Genomic DNA, 27,307 nt, shown 5'->3' with positions numbered 1-27,307 from the left:
TTAGGAGGTTTAAAAATGTAGCTGTCATTTTTCATTTTTTCAAGGAGATTTACAAAGAAAAATTCAGATTTGAAGTGCCTTTAGGGTTCCCATATATTGGGAAACCCCCAAAAGTTATACCATTTTAAAAACAGCACCCCCTGACATATTGAAAACTGCAGTCAGGTAGTTTACTAACACTGATCGTGGCTAATGCAGCAAGTTGTCAGCTACAGTGTACAGCTGACAGCTGCTGGATTGTCACCTGTATGGGGATGCTATTCTCTTATATCTCAGGTGAGTTAAAAGACGTATTGGCGGTCATTAAGAGGTTAAGCTAGTTAGCTAGGTGGTTGTTTATCAGTCAGATAGTTTAGCTAGCTACTGTCCAGTGTGGATGTGAAATTGACCTTCCAGTATTTTTTTTGCCACTAGTGAGGTCCACAGACAAAGCCAGAAGGGCACATGTCATACAAGTGTGTTTTGCACTGCTTCTATTGTGCGCCATGTACAAGTATAGCGTTCTAAATTTTATTTCTTAACTAGCTAAATGTGAAACAGCATGCCAAATCCCACTTTTTCATTTAGTGCTGTGGTGACATTGTTCTGTGATTTGAGCTGTTGTGCATGAAGAAATATTTTTTGGGGTCAGTTGCTAGCGTGATTTACAATGTCATATCTCACCTTGTTATTAAGTGGCGGTGAAATTCAACAGTGTGCATAGCTCATGCGCAGTAAAAAAATATACAATTTTTCTGTTGCTAAATGTCATACAGCCTGCTGTATTCCAGGTTGTCACTTCATTGCGGTGATACGAAGCTGTCTGCAGACCTAACACATTAAAAAATTGCTGCTAAACATGGTACAGCCTGCTGTAGCCCACGTTGTAATTTTGAGGCAGTGATATGAAGCTGTCTGCAGGCCTAATGCACATTAAAAAAACAAAGTTGAATTTTTTTCTGGTGCAAAACGGGATACAGTGTGCTGTATACTACGTTGTCATTTTGTGGTGGTGGTCTACAGCTGTCTGCAGACCTAATGCAAATTTAAAAAAAAATATATTTTTTCCTGTTGCTGAACATAATACCGCCCCCGTATCTTACGTGTCATTTTGTGGGGGTGATATGAAGCTGTCTGCAGACCTAACGCGTTATCATTATTATTATTATTATTTATTGTTATAGCGCCATTTATTCCATGGCGCTTTACATGTGAGGAGGGGTATACATAATAAAAACAAGTACAATAATCTTAAACAATACAAGTCATAACTGGTACAGGAGGAGAGAGGACCCTGCCCGCGAAGGCTCACAATCTACAAGGGATGGGTGAGAATACAGTAGGTGAGGATAGAGCTGTTCATGCAGCAGTTTGGTTGATCGGTGGTTACTGCAGGTTGTAGGCTTGTCGTAAGAGGTGGGTCTTCAGGCTCTTTTTGAAGGTTTCGATGGTAGGCGAGAGTCTGATGTGTTGTGGTAGAGGGTTCCAGAGTAGGGGTGATACGCGAGAGAAATCTTGTATACGATTGTGGGAAGAGGAGATAAGAGGGGAGTAGAGAAGGAGATCTTGTGAGGATCGGAGGTTGCGTGTAGGTAAGTACCGGGAGACGAGGTCACAGATGTATGGAGGAGACAGGTTGTGGATGGCTTTGTATGTCATGGTTAGGGTTTTGTACTGGAGTCTCTGGGCAATGGGGAGCCAGTGAAGGGATTGACAGAGGGGAGAGGCCGGGGAATAGCAGGGGGACAGGTGGATTAGTCGGGCAGCAGAGTTTAGAATAGATTGGAGGGGTGCGAAAGTGTTAGAGGGGAGGCCACAGAGCAGGAGGTTGCAGTAGTCAAGATGAGAGATGATGAGGGCATGGACTAGGGTTTTTGCAGATTCTTGGTTGAGGAATGTACGGATTCGTGAAATATTTTTGAGTTGAAGTCGGCAGGAAGTGGAAAGGGCTTGTGTTGTGAAATTGGATTCTGGGCTCCCCCGGTGGCCACTTGTGGAATTGTACTTGTGTGCATCTTCCCCTCTGTTCACCTGCTCCTATCAGGATGTGGGAGTCGCTATATAACCTTGCTCCTCTGTCAGTTTCATGCCGGTCAACAATGTAATCAGAAGCCTTCTGTGCATGTTCCTGCTACTAGACAACTCCTAGCTAAGTTGGACTTTTGTCCTTGTGTGTTTTTGCATTTTGTTCCTGTTCACAGCTGCTTTTTCGTTACTGTGTCTGGAAAGCTCTTGTGAGCGGAAATTGCCACTCTGGTGTTATGAGTTAATGCTAGAGTCTTAAAGTAATTTCTGGATGGTGTTTTGATAGGGTTTTCTGCTGACCATGAAAGTGCCCTTTCTGTCTTCATGCTATCTAGTAAGCGGACCTCGATTTTGCTAAACCTATTTTCATACTACGTTTGTCATTTCATCTAAAATCACCGCCAATATATGTGGGGGCCTCTGTCTGCCTTTTGGGAAAATTTCTCTAGAGGTGAGCCAGGACTGTCTTTTCCTCTGCTAGGATTAGGTAGTTCTCCGGCTGGCGCTGGGCATCTAGGGATAAAAAACGTAGGCATGCTACCCGGCCACTTCTAGTTGTGCGGCAGGTTTAGTTCATGGTCAGTATAGTTTCCATCTTCCAAGAGCTAGTTCTCATATATGCTGGGCTATGTTCTCTCGCCATTGAGAATCATGACAGTTTGACCGGCCCAAAAAAGGGTTAAATTACTGGCTGAGAAAGGAGAGAAAAAAGAAGTCTGCTACAATTTTTTTTTTTTTTTTTTTCCTCTAGTTCTGAGTGTGCTCTTAATTGAATCACTTGCTAGTTTGCCTATGCTGCAGCCTTCCTCTCTTTCTCTCCTTCTAATCCTTGAATGGCTCTGTGTTCACCTGTTTCAAATGGATCTTCAGAGTGTAGCTACAGGTTTGAATAATCTCGCCACAAAGGTACAAAATTTGCAAGATTTTGTTGTTCATGCACCTATGTCTGAGCCTAGAATTCCTTTGCCTGAATTCTTCTCGGGGAATAGATCTCACTTTCAAAATTTTAAAAATAATTGCAAATTGTTTTTGTCCCTGAAGTCTCGCTCTGCCGGAGACCCTGCACAGCAGGTCAGGATTGTAATTTCCTTGCTCCGGGGCGACCCTCAGGACTGGGCTTTTGCATTGGCACCAGGGGATCCTGCGTTGCTCAATGTGGATGCGTTTTTTCTGGCCTTGGGGTTGCTTTATGAGGAACCTCATTTAGAGCTTCAGGCGGAAAAGGCCTTGATGTCCTTGTCTCAGGGGCAAGATGAAGCTGAAATATACTGCCAAAAATTCCGCAAATGGTCTGTGCTTACTCAGTGGAATGAGTGCGCCCTGGCGGCGATTTTCAGAGAAGGTCTCTCTGATGCCATTAAGGATGTTATGGTGGGGTTCCCTGTGCCTGCGAGTCTGAATGAGTCCATGACGATGGCTATTCAGATCGATAGGCGTCTGCGGGAGCGCAAACCTGTGCACCATTTGGCGGTGTCTACTGAGAAAACGCCAGAAAATATGCAATGTGATAGAATTCTGTCCAGAAGCGAGCGGCAGAATTTTAGACGAAAAAATGGGTTGTGCTTCTATTGTGGTGATTCAACTCATGTTATATCAGCATGCTCTAAGCGTACTAAGAAGCCTGACAAGTCTGTTTCAATTAGCACTTTACAGTCTAAGTTTATTCTATCTGTGACCCTGATTTGTTCTTTGTCATCTATTACCGCGGACGCCTATGTCGACTCTGGCGCTGCTTTGAGTCTTATGGATTGGTCCTTTGCCAAACGCTGTGGGTATGATTTGGAGCCATTGGAGGCTCCGATACCTCTGAAAGGGATTGACTCCACCCCATTGGCTAGTAATAAACCACAATACTGGACACAAGTGACTATGCGTGTTAATCCGGATCACCAGGAGGTTATTCGCTTTCTGGTGCTGTATAATCTACATGATGTTTTGGTGCTGGGATTGCCATGGCTGCAATCTCATAACCCAGTCCTCGACTGGAGAGCTATGTCTGTGTTAAGCTGGGGATGTAAAGGAACTCATGGGGACGTACCTTTGGTTTCCATTTCATCATCTATTCCCTCTGAGATTCCTGAATTCTTGTCTGACTTTCGTGACGTTTTTGAAGAACCCAAGGTTGGTTCACTACCTCCGCACCGGGAGTGCGATTGTGCCATAGACTTGATTCCGGGTAGTAAATACCCTAAGGGTCGTTTATTTAATCTGTCTGTGCCTGAACACGCGGCTATGCGAGAATATATAAAGGAGTCCTTGGAAAAGGGACATATTCGTCCTTCGTCATCTCCCTTAGGAGCCGGTTTTTTCTTTGTGTCTAAGAAAGACGGCTCTTTGAGGCCGTGTATTGATTATCGACTTTTGAATAAAATCACGGTTAAATATCAATATCCGTTACCACTGCTTACTGATTTGTTTGCTCGTATAAAGGGGGCCAAGTGGTTCTCTAAGATTGATCTCCGTGGGGCGTATAATTTGGTGCGAATCAAGCAGGGGGGTGAGTGGAAAACCGCATTTAATACGCCCGAGGGCCATTTTGAGTATTTGGTGATGCCTTTTGGTCTTTCAAATGCCCCTTCAGTCTTCCAGTCCTTTATGCATGACATTTTCCGCGATTATTTGGATAAATTTATGATTGTGTATCTGGATGATATTCTGATTTTTTCGGATGACTGGGACTCTCATGTCCAGCAGGTCAGGAGGGTTTTTCAGGTTTTGCGGTCTAATTCCTTGTGTGTGAAGGGTTCTAAGTGTGTTTTTGGGGTTCAAAAGATTTCCTTCTTGGGATACATTTTTTCCCCCTCTTCCATCGAGATGGATCCTGTCAAGGTTCAGGCTATTGGTGATTGGACGCAACCCTCTTCTCTTAAGAGTCTTCAGAAATTTTTGGGCTTTGCTAACTTTTATCGTCGATTTATTGCTGGTTTTTCTGATGTTGTAAAACCATTGACTGATTTGACTAAGAAGGGTGCTGATGTTGCTGATTGGTCCCCTGATGCTGTGGAGGCCTTTCGGGAGCTCAAGCGCCGCTTTTCTTCCGCCCCAGTGTTGCGTCAGCCTGATGTTGCTCTTCCTTTTCAGGTTGAGGTCGACGCTTCTGAAATCGGAGCTGGGGCGGTGTTGTCGCAGAGAAGTTCCGACTGCTCCGTGATGAGACCTTGTGCCTTTTTTTCCCGTAAATTTTCGCCCGCCGAGCGGAATTATGATATTGGGAATCGGGAGCTTTTGGCCATGAAGTGGGCTTTTGAGGAGTGGCGTCACTGGCTTGAGGGGGCCAGACATCAGGTGGTGGTATTGACTGACCACAAAAATTTAATTTACCTTGAGTCTGCCAGGCGCCTGAATCCTAGACAGGCGCGCTGGTCGTTGTTTTTCTCTCGGTTTAATTTTGTGGTGTCTTACCTACCGGGTTCTAAGAATGTTAAGGCGGATGCCCTTTCTAGGAGTTTTGAGCCTGACTCCCCTGGTAATTCTGAGCCCACAGGTATCCTTAAAGATGGAGTGATATTGTCTGCCGTTTCTCCAGACCTGCGGCGGGCCTTGCAGGAATTTCAGGCGGATAGACCTGATCGTTGCCCACCTGGTAGACTGTTTGTTCCTGATGATTGGACCAGTAGAGTCATCTCTGAGGTTCATTCTTCTGCGTTGGCAGGTCATCCTGGAATCTTTGGTACCAGGGATTTGGTGGCAAGGTCCTTCTGGTGGCCTTCCCTGTCACGAGATGTGCGAGGCTTTGTGCAGTCTTGTGACGTTTGTGCTCGGGCCAAGCCTTGTTGTTCTCGGGCTAGTGGATTGTTGTTACCCTTGCCTATCCCGAAGAGGCCTTGGACGCACATCTCGATGGATTTTATTTCGGATCTGCCTGTTTCTCAGAAGATGTCTGTCATCTGGGTGGTGTGTGACCGTTTCTCTAAGATGGTCCATCTGGTTCCCTTGCATAAGTTGCCTTCTTCTTCCGAGTTGGTTCCTCTGTTTTTTCAAAATGTTGTTCGTTTGCATGGTATTCCGGAGAATATCGTTTCTGACAGAGGGACCCAATTCGTGTCTAGATTTTGGCGGGCATTCTGTGCTAGGATGGGCATAGATTTGTCTTTTTCGTCTGCTTTCCATCCTCAGACTAATGGCCAGACCGAGCGGACTAATCAGACCTTGGAGACATATTTGAGGTGTTTTGTGTCTGCGGATCAGGATGATTGGGTTGCTTTTTTGCCTTTGGCGGAGTTCGCCCTCAATAATCGGGCCAGCTCTGCCACCTTGGTGTCCCCGTTTTTCTGTAATTCGGGGTTTCATCCTCGATTTTCCTCCGGTCAAGTGGAATCTTCGGATTGTCCTGGAGTGGATGCTGTGGTGGAGAGGTTGCATCAGATTTGGGGGCAGGTGGTGGACAATTTGAAGTTGTCCCAGGAGAAGACTCAGCTTTTTGCCAACCGCCGTCGTCGTGTTGGTCCTCGGCTTTGTGTTGGGGACTTGGTGTGGTTGTCTTCTCGTTTTGTCCCTATGAGGGTTTCTTCTCCTAAGTTTAAGCCTCGGTTCATCGGCCCGTACAAGATATTGGAGATTCTTAACCCTGTGTCCTTCCGTTTGGACCTCCCTGCATCCTTTTCGATTCATAATGTTTTTCATCGGTCATTGTTGCGCAGGTATGAGGTACCGGCTGTGCCTTCCGTTGAGCCTCCTGCTCCGGTGTTGGTTGAGGGTGAGTTGGAGTACGTTGTGGAAAAGATCTTAGACTCTCGTGTTTCCAGACGGAAACTCCAGTATCTGGTCAAATGGAAGGGATACGGTCAGGAGGATAATTCTTGGGTCACTGCCTCTGATGTTCATGCCTCCGATCTTGTCCGTGCCTTTCATAGGGCTCATCCTGATCGCCCTGGTGGTTCTGGTGAGGGTTCGGTGCCCCCTCCTTGAGGGGGGGGTACTGTTGTGAAATTGGATTCTGGGCTCCCCCGGTGGCCACTTGTGGAATTGTACTTGTGTGCATCTTCCCCTCTGTTCACCTGCTCCTATCAGGATGTGGGAGTCGCTATATAACCTTGCTCCTCTGTCAGTTTCATGCCGGTCAACAATGTAATCAGAAGCCTTCTGTGCATGTTCCTGCTACTAGACAACTCCTAGCTAAGTTGGACTTTTGTCCTTGTGTGTTTTTGCATTTTGTTCCTGTTCACAGCTGCTTTTTCGTTACTGTGTCTGGAAAGCTCTTGTGAGCGGAAATTGCCACTCTGGTGTTATGAGTTAATGCTAGAGTCTTAAAGTAATTTCTGGATGGTGTTTTGATAGGGTTTTCTGCTGACCATGAAAGTGCCCTTTCTGTCTTCATGCTATCTAGTAAGCGGACCTCGATTTTGCTAAACCTATTTTCATACTACGTTTGTCATTTCATCTAAAATCACCGCCAATATATGTGGGGGCCTCTGTCTGCCTTTTGGGAAAATTTCTCTAGAGGTGAGCCAGGACTGTCTTTTCCTCTGCTAGGATTAGGTAGTTCTCCGGCTGGCGCTGGGCATCTAGGGATAAAAAACGTAGGCATGCTACCCGGCCACTTCTAGTTGTGCGGCAGGTTTAGTTCATGGTCAGTATAGTTTCCATCTTCCAAGAGCTAGTTCTCATATATGCTGGGCTATGTTCTCTCGCCATTGAGAATCATGACAGGCTTGGATATGTGGTTTGAAGGAGAGATCAGCGTCAAGGATTACCCCGAGGCAGCGAGCTTGTGGGACTGGGGAGAGTGGGCAGCCATTTACTGTAATGGTTAGGTTCGTTGGGGGGGTCGCGTGAGATGGGGGAAAGATGATGAATTCTGTTTTGTCCATGTTAAGTTTCAGAAATCTAGCGGAGAAGAAGGATGAAATAGTGGACAGACATTGAGGGATTCTGGTTAGTAGGGAGGTGATATCTGATCCAGGGATGTAGATCTGTGTGCCATCAGCATAGAGGTGATACTGGAAGCCATGAGATTCTATTGGCTGTCCCAGGCCAAAGGTGTAAATGGAGAAGAGCAGGGGCCCAAGGACTGAACCTTGTGGGACTCCGACAGATAGGGGGCGAGGTGAGGAGGTGGTGTGTGAGTGGGAGACGCTGAATGTCCGGTCTGTTAGGTATGATGAGATCCAGGATAGGGCCAAGTCTGTGATGCCAAGGGATGAGAGGGTCTGTAATAATAGGGAATGGTCCACTGTGTCAAAGGCAGCCGACAGGTCGAGGAGGAGGAGGACAGAGTAGTGTCGCTTGCTCTTGGCAGTTAAGAGGTCATTGGTGACCTTAGTTAGGGCAGTTTCAGTGGAGTGGTGTGACCGGAAGCCAGATTGTAAGCGGTCAAAGAGGGAGCAAGAAGAGAGATGGGAGGACAGTTCAAGGTAGACGTGTTGTTCCAGTAGTTTGGAGGCATAAGGGAGAAGTGATATAGGGCGATAGCTAGATACAGAGGATGGGTCAAGAGAAGGCTTTTTGAGGATAGGTGTGATTGAGGCATGTTTAAAGCTTGAGGGGAAAACACCAGTTGTTAGTGATAGGTTGAAGAGATGGGTTAGGGTTGGGATGAAGACTTTGGTGAGGTTTGGGATGAAGTGGGATAGGAGCGGGTCAAGTGCAAAAGTGGTGAGATGCGATCTTGAGAGTAGAGTGGAGAGTTGATCTTCTGTAATGGTGGAGAAGTTGGATTTGAAGGTGGAAGGCGGGGAAGTCGGGAGGAAGGGCTCTGGGGGTTGTTGACCAAAACAGTCTTTGATGTTATCAATCTTCTGCTTGAAAAATGAGGCAAAGTCTTCAGCTGAGAAAAGTGGGAAGGGAGGAGGTGCTGGGGGGCAGAGGAGAGAATTAAAGGTGTTGAATAACTGTTTAGGGTTGTGAGACAGGGAGGATATGAGAGATGAGAAGTAGGTTTGTTTAGCTGTGGCGAGTGTGGTCTTGAAAGTAGTGAGGGACTGTTTGAATGCGATGAAGTGCTCGTTGGAGTGGGATCTTTTCCATCTGCGCTCAGCAGCCCTGGAAGCTCACCTCAGTTCTTTGGTCAGGCTGGTGTGCCAGGGCTGTCTGTTGATTTTGCGAGCTTTGGTATGTGTAAGTGGGGCAGCAGATTCCAAAGCTACAGCTATTGTGGTGTTATATAGAGCGGCAGCGTCATCTGCATTGTGTAAAGAACTTATGTCTGTGAGAGGGAGGAGGGATTCAGAGAATGAATATAGGTCAAGATGTTTAAGATTTCTGCGAGGGTGTGAAAGTTTGTGGGGTGGGGATTGTAGACATGGAGTGGAGAGGAAAGAGAATGTGAGAAGGTTGTGGTCAGAAAGAGGAAGAGGTGAGTTAGAGAGGTTAGATAGGGAGCAGAGGCGGGTGAAGATGAGGTCCAGTGTGTGACCATCTTTGTGAGTGGCTGCAGAAGACCATTGAGTGAGGCTGAAGGAGGAAGTGAGAGATAGAAGTTTAGTGGCAGCTGAGAGGGAAGTGTCAATGGGGATGTTGAAGTCGCCCATGATGATAGTGGGGATGTCCGCGGAAAGGAAATGAAGTAGCCAGGTGGTGAAGTGGTCAAAGAAGGTGGTGGCTGGCCCTGGGGGGCAGTAAATGACAGCTAGTTGGAGGTTGGAGGGAAGGAAGGAGTGGTAAAAATTTTTTATAATTTTTTCTGGTACAAAGCATGATATAGCCCCCCCATCCCACATTATAATTTTATGGAAGTGATATGATGCTGTCTGCATAATTCACACACATTAAAATATTTATTTTTTCTGTTGATAAATGTATATCCAACCCTTTCATTTAGAGGCGTTGAAATTGTTCTGTGTGCAGAGCTGTTGTACATTAAAATTTATTTATTTTATCCTTTTTCAAACATGATACAGCAGCCGAGATCTGAGTTTGAAATTGTTTTGAGCCTATTTTCTAGATTATGTGCAATATTTGGCATCCAATTTCTCACAGGCATCTTTTATGCCTATCTTGAGATGCGTATCTGTTACACCTATCTTCTGACGAGCTTCAAATGCTCTCTTGTAATTGGCATTTGGTAAACGTTTGAGCAATGGCGTAACTACAAAGTTATGGGCCCCGGTGCGAACTTCCAAATGGGGCCCCCCCTGCTGCCCTGCCATACAACTCAAGGTAACCCCCATAGAATACAACGCAGCCCCCCCTCATAGTGCTCCATACCATTGATTATTGCCCCATAGATGCTCCATATAAAGCTGCCCCATATATAATGCTCTGCACCGTTCATTATGGCCCCATAGATGCTCCATAGAAAGCTGTGCCATGTATTATGCTCTGCACCGGTCATTATGGCCCCATAGATACTCCATATAAAGCTGTGCCATATATAATGCTCTGCACCGTTCATTATGGCCCCATAGATACTCCATAGAAAGCTGTGACATATATAATGCTCTGCACCGTTCATTATGGCCCCATAGATGCTCCATAGAAAGCTGTGCCATATATAATGCTCTGCACCGTTCATTATTGCCCCATAGATGCTCCATAGAAAGCTGTGCCATGTATTATGCTCTGCACCGGTCATTATGGCCCCATAGATACTCCATATAAAGCTGTGCCATATATAATGCTCTGCACCGTTCATTATGGCCCCATAAGATGCTCCGCACAGCCACTTGCCCCTTATAGTGCTGCACAAGCGTTATGGCCCCATAAGATGCTCCGCACAGTCACTGCCCCTTATAGTGCTGCACAAGTGTTATGGCCCCATAAGATGCTCCGTACAGTCACTTGCCCCATATAGTGCTGCACAATTGTTATGGCACCATAAGATGCTCCGCACAGCCACTGCCCCTTATAGTGCTGGCGCTGCACAAGTGTTATGGCCCCATAAAATGCTCCGTATAGCCACTGCCCCTTATAATGCTGCACAATTGTTATGGCCCCATAAGATGCTCCGCACAGCCACTGCCCCTTATAGTGCTGGCGCTGCACAAGTGTTATGGCCCCATAAGATGCTCCGCACAGCCACTGCCCCTTATAATGCTGCACAAATGTTATGGCCCCATAAGATGCTCCGCACAGCCACTGCCCCTTATAGTGCTGCACAAGTGTTATGGCCCCGTAAGATGCTCCGTACAGCCACTGCCCCTTATAGTGCTGCACAATTGTTATGGCCCCATAAGATGCTCCGCACAGTCACTTGCCCCTTATAGTGCTGCACAATTGTTATGGCCCCATAAGATGCTCCGTACAGCCACTGCCCCTTATAGTGCTGCACAATTGTTATGGCCCCGTAAGATGCTCCGTACAGCCACTGCCCCTTATAGTGCTGCACAATTGTTATGGCCCCATAAGATGCTCCGCACAGTCACTTGCCCCTTATAGTGCTGCACAATGGTTATGGCCCCATAAGATGCTCCGTACAGCCACTGCCCTTTATAGTGCTGCACAATTGTTATGGCCCCATAAGATGCTCCGCACAGCCACTGCCCTTTATAGTGCTGCACAATTGTTATGGCCCCATAAGATGCTCCGCACAGCCACTGCCCCTTATAGTGCTGCACAAGTGTTATGGCCCCATAAGATGCTCCGCACAGTCACTGCCCCATATAGTGCTGCACAATTGTTATGGCCCCATAAGATGCTCCGCACAGTCACTGCCCCTTATAGTGCTGGCGCTGCACAAGTGTTATGGCCCCATAAAATGCTCCGTATAGCCACTGCCCCTTATAATGCTGCACAATTGTTATGGCCCCATAAGATGCTCCGCACAGCCACTGCCCCTTATAGTGCTGCACAAGTGTTATGGCCCCATAAGATGCTACGCACAGCCACTGCCCCTTATAGTGCTGGCGCTGCACAAGTGTTATGGCCCCATAAGATGCTCCGCACAGCCACTGCCCCTTATAATGCTGCACAAATGTTATGGCCCCATAAGATGCTCCGCACAGCCACTGCCCCTTATAGTGCTGCACAATTGTTATGGCCCCATAAGATGCTCCGCACAGTCACTTGCCCCTTATAGTGCTGCACAATTGTTATGGCCCCATAAGATGCTCCGCACAGCCACTGCCCTTTATAGTGCTGCACAATTGTTATGGCCCCATAAGATGCTCCGCACAGTCACTGCCCCTTATAGTGCTGCACAATTGTTATGGCCCCATAAGATGCTCCGCACAGTCACTGCCCCTTATAGTGCTGGCGCTGCACAAGCGTTATGGCCCCATAAAATGCTCCGTACAGTCACTTGCCCCTTATGCTTTTGCTGCCATAAAAAAAATAAATCACATACTCACCTCACCTCTCTCTCTTCGCTCAGGACCCCCGGCACTTTCAATATTTACCTGGCTGCTCCTCGTGCGGCTCCGTCTTCGGCACTGACGTTCAGCAGAGGGCGCGCACTAACTACGTCACCGCGCCCTCTGACCTGAGCGTCACTGCCAGAGGACGCTGATGACAGAGCCGCACCAGAACGAGGAGCGGTAAATATCGCGCAGCGCTGTATACTCACCTACTCCCGGCACGGTCCCTGGACGTCCCTGCTTCTTCCAGCGCTGCAGATTTTTTCTGTATTGAGCGGTCACAGTTACCGTTCAATACAGAAATGAAAATGCGGCTCCACCCCTATGGGAGGTGGAGCCGCCTATTCATTTCTGTAATGAGCGGGACCATGTGACCGCTCAGTGCAGGAAGAATCTGCAGCGCTGGAAGAAGCAGGGACGTCCAGGGACCGTGCCGGGAGTAGGTAAGTATAATTAGAGAGCAGTGACGGCTCCCTGCTGCGGGTCACTCACAAATGGTGGATCATCATCAATCATGGGTTATTTCATTCTCCTTCACTCCTGCCCATGGGGCCCCTAAGTAGTCTGGGCCCCGTCGCAGCTGCGACCGCTGCGACCGCGGTAGTTACGCCCCTGCGTTTTAGGCTGTATACTGGATCTCGTACCTACCATAGCCGCCCTGTTATTGATCCTGTTGTATGAACCCATTCCTGCTGTCATCATGGCCCTTTTCCTGATCAGTTCATGTAATGACACATCGGCCATATTTCTCCAGCAAATGCCACAGACAATCTTCTAAATTATACAGGCCTCATCCACACAAAAAATGTTTTTTTATGTTACTAACATGATACAGAAAGGGAAATCTGATTTTGAAATTGTTTTGAGCCTATCTTCTAGATTATGTGCATCTTTGGGATCCAATTTCTCATGGGCATCTTTTATGCATAGCTTGAGATACGCATCTGTTACACCTATCTTCTGGCGAGCATCAAAGGCTCTCTGGTATTTGGTGTTGGGTTAACGAGTAATCATTGTAGGCTGGATCTTGGATCTCGTACCTCCCATCGCCTCCCTGTTATTGATCCTGTTGTACGATCCCATTCCCTCCATCATCATAGCCCTTTTCCTGATCAGTTCCTGTAGCGACACATCAGCCATATTTCTCTGGCAAACCTACACCTTTCCAGCAGCAACTGTAGGAGAGAGGGCGTTCCAATGCCATGGACAATGTTCTAGATTTTACAGGCCTCATCCACACTAAAAATATTTTTTTATGATACTAAGGTGGCACCCCTGCCGTCTGGCCACCACAATGGTATCGCTTTCCTAACCGGTGGTGGTATCATGTCTGGAATTAAATGGAGCTCCATACACTAAGTAAACCATGCATCCACACACAAGCCCATCTCTGACTAGAAGGGGGAGCATAAGCTCCTAGTTCATAGGGTGACTGCCTCTTCTGGCTGAGGGGAGAAGAAAGAGAGAGCAGTGTAGTGTGAGGAAGGGAAGAAAGAGCATGTGGAGTTTCTGGGGTTGGAGCTATGGAAGACTCACCCTAGGATTGTGCTGAGTGGAGGACACCAGAGTCCTGGGCTACCAGGGATTGCAAACCCTGAGAGCAGAATCTGGAGAGCAGGGGACTGCAGGTTCTCTGGCCACCCCTGCAACACCAAAAGCACTACATTACAGAGGGCTCAGAGATGGGACTCGGAGAACAGCTGGCAAAGAGCTTGCAATGTATGCTGGTTGTAGCTGCTACAGAACAGAAAAGCAGGAAGTACAGATCAGCACATAAGCTGTTGAATCTCCAAACAGACGGGCATAGAAAGGAAGGCTTATTCTATCAACTTTGTGAAGTGGACTCCAGCTGCTTCCAGACCGCCTGGAGCCTGAACCAAGAGACCAGAACCCCTGGATTCAACCTGCATCCATCATCAGTAACGGTAAAGACTGAATTATTTCATCTCCTTGCTTCCTTCTGCTGCACTGCTCACTACAACCCCCATCATCACCCCAGGGGTCGCTCCTGCTGGGGGGAGTGATCCACCTTGCTGCACTATCGTCTGCCCTCTTGGGACCCTACATGCAGTGCTGGCCATCCCTGGCCAGACACCTCAGCTGGCATCACTTCAAAACCATAAACTATTATCCCCAGTAAATATTCCCCTTTCACTTGTCGGGACAGGGCCATGGTGCTGGGAAATCATCACTGTGACATCCCTGATAGACTGCCTGCCTGGCTACTGAGTACCCCACCCACGCAACCTCAACACTAACGTAATACAGAAGGGGTGATCTGAGTTTGAAATTGTCTTGAACATCTAGTCTATGTTAAACAGGCCTCATCAACAGGCCCCCAATCCAACAGGCTTCATCTACAAACACAAAAATTTTTTTAATCTGTTACTAATCTATATACAGTATATAATTGTCTAAGGGGTACTTCCGTCTGTCTGTCCTCAACTTCTGTAATGGTTATTCATCAGCTGATTGGTCTCGCCAGCTGCCTGTCATGGCTGCCGCGACCAATCAGCGACGGGCACAGTCCGATTAGTCCCTCCCTACTCCCCTGCAGTCAGTGCCGGGCGGCCGCTCCATGCTCCCCGCAGTCACGGCTCACACAGGGTTAATGCCAGTGGTAACGGACCGCGTTATGCCTTGGGTAACTCACTCCGTTACCGCCGCTATTAACCCTGTGTGACCAAGTTTTTACTATTGATGCAGCCTATGCACCTTCCGCCGCCTTTCCCATTCCTCGCCACCCTCCGGTAACCTGTTATGATCCTGGTGGTAGGATCTCAAACTGACCTGACAAATATACCCTGAGTATATAGGACAACTTCTGGGGATGTGGAAACTATACTGACCGCAATCCTGATCCTATCCAAACACACTAAAGGCAGCTGTGGAACGTTACCTGAAAACCTAGACGTCTCGTCACAGCCTGAGAAACTGACTACCCCTAGAAAGAAAGCAAAGACCTCACTTGCCTCAGAGAAATGTACCCCAAAGTTTTAGATAGCCCCCACAAATAATAACGGTGAGTCAAGGGAAAACACAAACGTAGAGATGAAACAGGTTTAGCAAATGAGGCCCGCTAATACTAGATAGGCAGAAAATAGATAGGTGTCTATGCGGTCAGTACAAAAACTATCAAAAGTAAACCACGCAGAAAATACAAGAACCCCCACACCGACTCACGATGTGAGGGGCGCACTCTGCACCCCAGAACTAACCAGCAAGCAAAAAATCACATAAAAGCAAGCTGGGCTGAACTCATAATATAATGAGAAACGTTTTCAAGGAAATAATGAGAAACTGAACAAGCAAACTTAGCTTCTCATAGCAGGAGACTGGTCACAAGGAATATTCAGGAGGACACAGGATCAGGACTGAATACACCGACAGCAGGCGACATCTAAAGGTCCAGGTGAGTTAAATAGGCCCAGCCTAGCAGGAGATGAAACAGCTGAGCCCAGCCAAGACCAGCCATATCGCTAAAGGCCACCAAAGGGAGCCCAAGACCAAACTCACACAGTACCACTCATGACCACAGGAGGGAGCCCGAGAACGGAATTCACAACAGTACCCCCCCCTTGAGGAGGGGTCACTGAACCCTCAACAGAGCTCCCAGGCCGATCAGGACGAGCCAAATGAAAGGCACGAACCAAATCGGCCGCATGGACATCGGAGGCGACAACCCAGGAATTATCCTCCTGACCATAACCCTTCCATTTCACCAAGTACTGAAGCCTCCATCTCGAAATACGAGAATCCAAGATCTTCTCCACCACATATTCCAACTCCCCCTCGACCAAGACCGGAGCAGGAGGATCAACAGAAGGGACCACAGGCACCACATATCTCCGCAACAATGACCTATGGAACACATTATGAATGGCAAACGATGTTGGGAGGTCCAAACGAAAAGACACAGGGTTGAGGATTTCCAAAATCTTATAAGGACCGATGAAACGAGGCTTGAACTTAGGAGAGGAAACCTTCATCGGGACATAGCGAGAAGACAACCATACCAAATCCCCCACACGAAGTCGGGGACCTGTCATGATCTCTGCAGGCAGAGATCATAGCAAGCCTATAGAGGGACAAGCTCTCGGAAGATGGAACTATACTGACCATGAACTAAGCCTGCCGCGCAACTAGAAATAGCCAGGTAGCATTTCCTATTTATTGCTAGATGCCCAGCTCTGGCCTAAGACCTAAATAGCTAGCAGAGGGAAATATAAGACCTGGCTCACCTCTAGAGAAATATTCCAAAGAAGACAGTTGCCCCCCACATATAATGACGGTGAGTTCAGATGAAACAACAAACGCAGCAGGAAAATAGTCTTAGCAAATTTGAGGTCCGCTTACTAGATAGCAGAAGACAGATAGTATACTTTCATGGTCAGCAGAAAAACACTAACAAAACACCATCCAGAGATTACCTTAAACTCTGGCATTAACTCATAACACCAGAGTAGCAATCCCTGATCAACGAGAGCTTTCCAGACACAGTAACAAAACTTCAGCTGTGAACTGGAACAAATAGGCAAAACGAAACATGGACAAAAGTCCAACTTATCTAGTAGTTGTCAGAAGCAGGAACAAGCACTGAGAGGCATCAGATAACATTGTTGACCGGCAAGAAACCACCAGAGAAATGAGCTTAAATAGCGACACCCACTACTGATGGAAACAGGTGAAACAGGAAAGAGGATGACAAGTCCAATTCCACAAGCGGCCACCGGGGGAGCCCAGAATCCAAATTCACAACAGTACCCCCCCCTCAAGGAGGGGGCACCGAACCCTCACCAGATCCACCAGGGCGACCAGGATGAGCCCTATGGAAGGCACGAACAAGATCAGAAGCATGAACATCAGATGCATTGACCCAAGAATTATCCTCCTGGCCGTAACCCTTCCAATTGACCAGATACTGGAGTCTCCGTCTGGAAACACGAGAGTCCAAAATTTTCTCCACAACGTACTCCAACTCACCCTCAACCAACACCGGAGCAGGAGGCTCAACTGAAGGTACAACAGGTACCTCATACCTGCGCAATAACGACCGATGAAAAACGTTATGAATGGAAAAGGACGCAGGGAGGTCCAAACGGAAAGAAACAGGATTAAGAATCTCCAATATTCTATAAGGGCCGATGAACCGAGGTTTAAACTTAGGAGAAGAGACCCTCATAGGGACAAAACGAGAAGACAACCACACCAAATCTCCAACACAAAGCCGAGAACCAACACGACGATGACGGTTGGCAAAACGCTGAGTCTTCTCCTGGGACAACTTCAAATTGTCCATAACCTGCCCCCAGATGTGATGCAATCTCTCCACCACCGCATCCACTCCAGGACAATCCGAGGATTCCACCTGACCGGAGGAAAATCGAGGGTGAAACCCCGAATTACAGAAAAACGGGGACACCAAGGTGGAAGAGCTGGCCCGATTATTGAGGGCGAACTCTGCCAATGGCAAAAAAGCAACCCAATCATCCTGGTCAGCAGAGACAAAACACCTCAGATATGTCTCCAGGGTCTGATTAGTCCGCTCGGTCTGGCCATTAGTCTGAGGGTGAAAAGCAGATGAAAAAGACAAATCTATGCCCATCCTAGCACAGAATGCCCGCCAAAATCTAGACACAAATTGGGTACCTCTGTCAGAAACAATATTCTCAGGAATACCGTGCAATCGGACAACATTCTGAAAAAACAGAGGAACCAACTCAGAAGAAGAAGGCAACTTGGGCAGAGGAACCAAATGGACCATTTTAGAGAAACGGTCACAGACCACCCAGATGACAGACATCTTCTGGGAAACAGGCAGATCTGAAATAAAATCCATCGAGATGTGTGTCCAAGGCCTCTTAGGAATAGGCAAGGGCAACAGCAGTCCGCTAGCCCGAGAACTACAAGACTTGGCCCGAGCACAAATGTCACATGACTGCACAAAGACTCGCACATCTCGTGACAGGGAAGGCCACCAGAAGGATCTTGCCACCAAATCCCTGGTACCAAAAATTCCGGGATGACCTGCCAATGCAGAAGAATGTACCTCAGAGATGACTCTACTGGTCCAATCATCCGGAACAAACAGTCTATCAGGCGGACAACGATCCGGTCTATCCGCCTGAAACTCTTGCAAGGACCGCCGCAGATCAGGAGAAACGGCCGACAAAATTACTCCCTCCCTAAGGATACCTGTGGGTTCAGCATTACCAGGAGAGTCCGGGTCAAAACTCCTAGAAAGGGCATCTGCCTTAACATTCTTAGAACCCGGTAGGTATGACACCACAAAATTAAAGCGAGAAAAAAATAAAGACCAGCGCGCCTGTCTAGGATTCAGGCGCCTGGCAGTCTCAAGATAAATCAAATTTTTGTGGTCAGTCAATACCACCACCTGATGCTTAGCCCCCTCTAGCCAATGGCGCCACTCCTCAAACGCCCACTTCATGGCCAAAAGCTCCCTATTCCCAACATCATAATTCCGCTCTGCGGGCGAAAATTTGCGAGAAAAGAAGGCACAAGGCCTAATGACGGAGCAGTCGGAACCTTTCTGCGACAACACTGCCCCAGCTCCGATCTCCGAAGCGTCAACCTCAACCTGAAAAGGCAGATTCACATCAGGCTGACGTAACACAGGGGCAGAGGCAAAACGGTGCTTAAGCTCCTGAAAGGCCTCTACAGCATGAGGGGACCAATTAGCAACATCAGCGCCATGTCTGGTCAAATCAGTCAGTGGTTTAACGACATCCGAAAAACCAGCAATAAATCGGCGGTAAAAGTTGGCAAAGCCCAAAAATCTCTGAAGACCCTTAAGAGAGGAGGGCTGAGTCCAGTCACAAATAGCTTGCACCTTGACGGGATCCATCTCAATGGAAGAGGGAGAAAAAATATACCCCAAAAAGGAAATTTTCTGGACCCCAAAAACGCACTTAGACCCCTTCACACATAAAGAATTAGACCGCAGAACCTGAAAAACTCTCCTGACCTGCTGGACATGAGAGTCCCAGTCATCAGAAAAAATCAGAATATCATCCAGATATATTATCATAAATTTATCCAGAAAATCGCGGAAAATATCATGCATAAAAGACTGGAAAACTGAAGGGGCATTAGAAAGACCAAAAGGCATGACCAAATACTCAAAGTGGCCCTCGGGCGTATTAAATGCGGTCTTCCACTCATCCCCCTGCCTGATCCGCACCAAATTATACGCCCCACGAAGATCAATTTTAGAGAACCACTTAGCACCCTCTATACGAGCAAACAAATCAGTAAGCAATGGCAATGGGTATTGGTACTTAACAGTGATCTTATTCAGAAGCCGATAATCAATACATGGTCTCAAAGAGCCGTCCTTTTTTGAGACAAAGAAAAACCCAGCTCCCAAGGGAGAAGAAGATGGACGAATATGTCCCTTTTCCAAAGACTCCTTTATATATTCCCGCATAGCAGCATGTTCCGGCACAGACAGATTAAACAAACGACCCTTTGGATATTTGCAACCCGGTATCAAATCTATGGCACAATCGCACTCACGGTGCGGAGGTAACGACCCAAGCTTGGGTTCGTCAAAGACGTCTTGATAATCAGAGAGGAACTCAGGGACTTCAGAGGGAATGGACGACGAAATAGAAACCAAAGGTAAGTCCCCATGAATACCCTTACATCCCCAGCTCAACACAGACATTGCTCTCCAGTCCAAGACTGGATTGTGAGACTGCAACCATGGCAATCCCAGTACCAAATCGTCATGTAAATTATACAGCACCAGGAAACGAATAATCTCCTGGTGATCCGGATTGATACGCATGGTTACTTGTGTCCAGTATTGTGGTTTATTATTAGCCAATGGGGTGGAGTCAATCCCCTTCAGAGGAATAAGAGTCTCCAAAGGCTCTAAATCAAAACCACAACGATTGGCAAAGGACCAATCCATAAGACTCAGAGCGGCGCCAGAGTCAACATAGGCGTCCGTGGCAATGGATGACAAAGAGCAAATCAGGGTTACAGACAAAATAAACTTAGACTGAATGGTGCCAATGGAAACAGACTTATCAAGCTTCTTTGTACGCCTAGAGCATGCTGATATAACATGAGTAGAATCCCCACAATAGAAGCACAATCCATTCTTCCGTCTAAAATTCTGTCGCTCGCTCCTGGACAGAATTCTATCACACTGCATACTTTCTGGCGTCTTTTCCATAGACACCGCCAGATGGTGCACCGGTTTGCGCTCCCGCAGACGCCTATCAATCTGAATAGCCATTGTCATGGACTCATTCAGACCTGCAGGCACAGGGAACCCCACCATAACATCCTTAACGGCATCAGAGAGACCTTCTCTGAAAGTTGCCGCCAAGGCGCACTCATTCCACTGAGTAAGCACAGACCATTTACGGAATTTTTGGCAGTAAACCTCAGCTTCGTCTTGCCCCTGAGATAGTGCCATCAAAGTTTTTTCTGCCTGAAGTTCCAAATGAGGTTCCTCATAAAGCAAGCCCAAGGCCAGAAAAAACGCATCCACATCGCGCAACGCAGGATCCCCTGCTGGCAATGAGAAGGCCCAATCTTGAGGGTCACCCCTGAGCAAGGAAATCACAATCCTAACCTGCTGAGCAGGGTCTCCAGCTGAACGAGACTTCAGGGACAAATAAAGCTTACAATTATTTCGGAAATTCTGGAAGCTAGCTCTATTCCCTGTGAAGAACTCCGGCAAAGGAATTCTCGGCTCAGATACTGGAGCATGTACCACAAAATCTTGTAAATTTTGTACTTTCGTGATGAGATTATTCAAACCCGCAGTTACACTCTGAAGATCCATTATTGTCAGGTGCACACAGAGCCATACAGAGATTAGGAGGAGAGAGAGAAAAAAGACTGCAGCAAGGCAAACTGGAGCAAAAAAAAAAAAAAAAAAAAATTCCAGCAGACTTCTTATAACTCTCCTTTCTCAACCTGGGTCTTAAACACTTTTCAGGCCGGTCAAACTGTCATGATCTCTGCAGGCAGAGATCATAGCAAGCCTATAGAGGGACAAGCTCTCGGAAGATGGAACTATACTGACCATGAACTAAGCCTGCCGCGCAACTAGAAATAGCCAGGTAGCATTTCCTATTTATTGCTAGATGCCCAGCTCTGGCCTAAGACCTAAATAGCTAGCAGAGGGAAATATAAGACCTGGCTCACCTCTAGAGAAATATTCCAAAGAAGACAGTTGCCCCCCACATATAATGACGGTGAGTTCAGATGAAACAACAAACGCAGCAGGAAAATAGTCTTAGCAAATTTGAGGTCCGCTTACTAGATAGCAGAAGACAGATAGTATACTTTCATGGTCAGCAGAAAAACACTAACAAAACACCATCCAGAGATTACCTTAAACTCTGGCATTAACTCATAACACCAGAGTAGCAATCCCTGATCAACGAGAGCTTTCCAGACACAGTAACAAAACTTCAGCTGTGAACTGGAACAAATAGGCAAAACGAAACATGGACAAAAGTCCAACTTATCTAGTAGTTGTCAGAAGCAGGAACAAGCACTGAGAGGCATCAGATAACATTGTTGACCGGCAAGAAACCACCAGAGAAATGAGCTTAAATAGCGACACCCACTACTGATGGAAACAGGTGAAACAGGAAAGAGGATGACAAGTCCAATTCCACAAGCGGCCACCGGGGGAGCCCAGAATCCAAATTCACAACAGGGACCCACACAGCAACGGCGGTTAGCAAAGCGCTGAGCCTTCTCTTGGGACAAAGTCAAATTGTCCACCACATGGTTCCAAATCTGCTGCAACCTATCCACCACAGAATCCACCCCAGGACAGTCAGAAGACTCAACCTGACCCGAGGAGAAACGAGGATGAAAACCAGAATTGCAAAAGAAAGGTGAAACCAAAGTACCAGAACTAGCCCGATTATTGAGGGCGAACTCAGCCAATGGCAAAAAGGTCACCCAATCATCCTGGTCAGCAGAAACAAAACATCTCAAATAAGTTTCCAAGGTCTGATTAGTTCGTTCGGTTTGACCATTCGTCTGAGGATGGAAGGCTGACGAAAAAGACAATTCAATGCCCATCTTAGCACAAAAGGATCGCCAAAATCTGGACACAAACTGGGATCCTCTGTCGGACACAATGTTCTCCGGAATACCATGTAAACGAACCACATTCTGAAAAAACAATGGCACCAAATCGGAGGAGGAAGGCAAACTTAGGCAAGGGTACCAAATGAACCATTTTGGAAAAACGATCACAAACCACCCAGATGACAGACATCCTCTGAGAGACAGGAAGATCCGAAATAAAATCCATGGAAATATGCGTCCAAGGCCTCTTCGGGACAGGCAAAGGCAAAAGCAATCCACTGGCACGAGAACACGAAGGCTTGGCCCGAGCACAAATCCCACAGGACTGCACAAAGGAACGCACATCCCGCGACAAGGAAGGCCACCAAAAGGATCTCGCCACCAAATCCCTGGTACCAAAAATCCCAGGATGACCCGCCAACACCGAAGAATGAACCTCGGAAATAACTCTACTGGTCCATCTGTCTGGGACAAACAGTCTCTCCGGTGGACAACGGTCAGGTCTATTGGCCTGAAACTCCTGCAACACCCGTCGCAGATCAGGAGAGATAGCAGACAAAATCACCCCCTCTTTGAGAACACCAGTCGGTTCAGAAACTTCCGGGGAGTCAGGTACAAAACTCCTAGAAAGGGCATCAGCCTTCACGTTTTTCGAACCCGGAAGATATGAAACCACGAAATTGAAACGAGAGAAAAACAGCGACCATCGAGCCTGTCTCGGATTCAACCGTTTGGCAGACTCGAGATAAGTCAAATTCTTGTGATCCGTCAAGACCACCACAAGATGCTTGGCTCCCTCAAGCCAATGTTGCCACTCCTCAAATGCCCACTTCATTGCCAACAACTCTCGATTACCAACATCATAATTCCGCTCGGCAGGCGAAAACTTTCTTGAAAAGAAAGCACATGGTCTCATCACAGAGCCATCAGAGCTTCTCTGCGACAAAACAGCCCCTGCTCCAATCTCTGAAGCATCAACCTCGACCTGAAAGGGAAGAGAGACATCGGGCTGACGCAAGACAGGAGCCGAAGAAAACCGACGTTTCAACTCCTGAAAGGCCTCCACGGCCGCAGGAGACCAATTCGTCACATCAGAACCCTTCTTGGTCAAATCCGTCAAAGGCTTCACCACACTAGAAAAATTAGTGATGAAGCGACGGTAAAAATTAGCAAAACCCAAGAACTTCTGAAGACTCTTCACAGATGTAGGTTGAGTCCAGTCATGAATAGCCTGGACCTTGACTGGATCCATCTCGATAGTAGAAGGAGAAAAAATAAAGCCCAAAAAGGAAACCTTCTGGACTCCGAAGAGACATTTAGAGCCCTTCACAAACAAGGCATTGGCACGCAGGACCTGAAATACCATCCTGACCTGCTTCACATGAGACTCCCAATCATCAGAAAAGACCAAAATATCATCCAGGTACACAATCATAAATCTATCCAGGTACTCTCGGAAGATATTGTGTATGAAGGACTGAAACACAGAGGGGGAATTAGAAAGCCCAAAAGGCATCACCAAGTACTCAAAATGGCCTTCGGGCGTATTAAATGCTGTTTTCCATTCATCGCCCTGCTTTATGCGCACAAGATTATACGCTCCACGAAGATCTATCTTGGTGAACAAACTGGCCCCCCTAATCCGGGCAAACAGATCGGACAACAGTGGCAAGGGATACTGAAATTTGACCGTGATGTTATTTAGAAGGCGATAATCTATACAGGGTCTCAGAGAACCATCCTTCTTGGCCACAAAAAAGAACCCCGCACCCAAAGGGGACGAGGACGGGCGAATATGTCCCTTCTCCAAGGACTCCTTTATATAACTCTGCATAGCGGTATGTTCTGGTACAGACAAATTAAAAAGTCGTCCCTTAGGGAACTTACTACCAGGAATAAGATTTATGGCACAATCACAATCCCTATGAGGAGGTAGGGCACTGGATTTGGGATCATAAAATACATCCTGGTAGTCCGACAAAAATTCAGGGACTTCAGAAGGAGTAGAAGAAGCAATTGACACCAAAGGAGCATCGCCATGAATCCCCTGGCACCCCCAACTTGACACAGACATTGCTTTCCAATCCAGGACTGGATTATGAGCCTGCAGCCATGGCAGACCCAACACGACAACATCATGCAAATTATGTAGCACCAGAAAGCGAATTACCTCCTGATGTACAGGAGCCATGCACATGGTCAATTGAGTCCAGTACTGAGGTTTATTCTTGGCCAATGGTGTAGCATCAATTCCCTTTAGCGGAATAGGGAATTGTAAAGGCTCCAAGGTAAAACCACAGCGCCTGGCAAATGACAAATCCATCAAATTCAGGGCGGCACCTAAATCCACAAAAGCCATAACTGAGTAGGATGACAGAGAGCAAATCAAAGTAACAGACAAAATGAATTTAGGTTGTACAGTACCAATGATGACAAACTTGGCAACCTTTTTGTGCGCTTAGAGCATGCTGAGATAACATGAGCAGAATCACCACAGTAAAAGCACAACCCATTCTGACGTCTGTGATTTTGCCGTTCAACTCTGGTCAGAATCCTGTCACATTGCATAGGCTCAGGTTTCTGCTCAGAAAATACCGCCAGAGGGTGCACAGTTTTGCGCTCCCGCAAACGCCGATCAATCTGAATGGCCAAAGACATTGACTCATTCAGATCCGTCGGCGTGGGGAACCCCACCATAACATCTTTAAGGGCTTCAGAAAGACCCTTTCTGAAAATCGCCGCCAGGGTGCACTCATTCCACTGAGTGAGCACTGACCACTTCCTAAACTTCTGACAATAAACCTCTGCTTCATCCCGACCCTGAGAGAGAGCCAGCAAAACCTTCTCTACTTGGTCTACCAGATTTGGTTCCTCATAAAGCACTCCAAGCGCCAGAAAAAACGCATCAACATTTAGCAGTGCCGGATCTCCTGGCGCCAAAGAGAATGCCCAATCTTGAGGGTCACCTCGCAACAAAGAAATAACAATTTTGACTTGCTGAACAGAGTCGCCAGATGAGCGAGGTCTCAGAGAAAGAAATAACTTACAATTATTCTTAAAGTTCAAAAACCTAGATCTATCTCCGGAAAACAGCTCAGGAATAGGTATTTTAGGCTCTGACATAGGACTGCGGACTACATAATCTGAATGCCCTGTACCCTTGCAGTGAGATGATCCACACTAGAAGACAGACTCTGAATGTCCATATTAGTTGCTGCATACAGAACCACCCAGAGATTAAGGGGAGGAGAGAGGCAAAACACAGTGCAGAGGAAAAAAAAAAAAAAAATGACCTTAAGATTTCTCTTCTCCCTCTTTAACTGCATTAACACTTTCGGGCCTGCTGTACTGTTATGATCCTGGTGGTAGGATCTTTTTACTATTGATGCAGCCTATGCACCTTCCGCCGCCTTTCCCATTCCTCGCCACCCTCCGGTAACCTGTTATGATCCTGGTGGTAGGATCTCAAACTGACCTGACAAATATACCCTGAGTATATAGGACAACTTCTGGGGATGTGGAAACTATACTGACCGCAATCCTGATCCTATCCAAACACACTAAAGGCAGCTGTGGAACGTTACCTGAAAACCTAGACGTCTCGTCACAGCCTGAGAAACTGACTACCCCTAGAAAGAAAGCAAAGACCTCACTTGCCTCAGAGAAATGTACCCCAAAGTTTTAGATAGCCCCCCACAAATAATAACGGTGAGTCAAGGGGAAAACACAAACGTAGAGATGAAACAGGTTTTGCAAATGAGGCCCGCTAATACTAGATAGGCAGAAAATAGATAGGTGTCTATGCGGTCAGTACAAAAACGTAAATCAAAAGTAAACCACGCAGAAAATACAAGAACCCCCACACCGACTCACGATGTGAGGGGCGCACTCTGCACCCCAGAACTAACCAGCAAGCAAAAAATCACATAAAAGCAAGCTGGGCTGAACTCATAATATAATGAGAAACGTTTTCAAGGAAATAATGAGAAACTGAACAAGCAAACTTAGCTTCTCATAGCAGGAGACTGGTCACAAGGAATATTCAGGAGGACACAGGATCAGGACTGAATACACCGACAGCAGGTGACATCTAAAGGTCCAGGTGAGTTAAATAGGCCCAGCCTAGCAGGAGATGAAACAGCTGAGCCCAGCCAAGACCAGCCATATCGCTAAAGGCCACCAGAGGGAGCCCAAGACCAAACTCACACAGTACCACTCATGACCACAGGAGGGAGCCCGAGAACGGAATTCACAACAGTACCCCCCCCCTTGAGGAGGGGTCACTGAACCCTCAACAGAGCTCCCAGGCCGATCAGGACGAGCCAAATGAAAGGCACGAACCAAATCGGCCGCATGGACATCGGAGGCGACAACCCAGGAATTATCCTCCTGACCATAACCCTTCCATTTCACCAAGTACTGAAGCCTCCATCTCGAAATACGAGAATCCAAGATCTTCTCCACCACATATTCCAACTCCCCCTCGACCAAGACCGGAGCAGGAGGATCAACAGAAGGGACCACAGGCACCACATATCTCCGCAACAATGACCTATGGAACACATTATGAATGGCAAACGATGTTGGGAGGTCCAAACGAAAAGACACAGGGTTGAGGATTTCCAAAATCTTATAAGGGCCGATGAAACGAGGCTTGAACTTAGGAGAGGAAACCTTCATCGGGACATAGCGAGAAGACAACCATACCAAATCCCCCACACGAAGTCGGGGACCCACACAGCAACGGCGGTTAGCAAAGCGCTGAGCCTTCTCTTGGGACAAAGTCAAATTGTCCACCACATGGTTCCAAATCTGCTGCAACCTATCCACCACAGAATCCACCCCAGGACAGTCAGAAGACTCAACCTGACCCGAGGAGAAACGAGGATGAAAACCAGAATTGCAAAAGAAAGGTGAAACCAAAGTACCAGAACTAGCCCGATTATTGAGGGCGAACTCAGCCAATGGCAAAAAGGTCACCC

The sequence above is a fragment of the Ranitomeya variabilis genome, chromosome 5 (assembly GCF_051348905.1).
Source record: "Ranitomeya variabilis isolate aRanVar5 chromosome 5, aRanVar5.hap1, whole genome shotgun sequence".
Lineage (NCBI taxonomy): Eukaryota > Metazoa > Chordata > Amphibia > Anura > Dendrobatidae > Ranitomeya > Ranitomeya variabilis.
Note: the sequence above shows the minus strand (reverse complement) of the source record.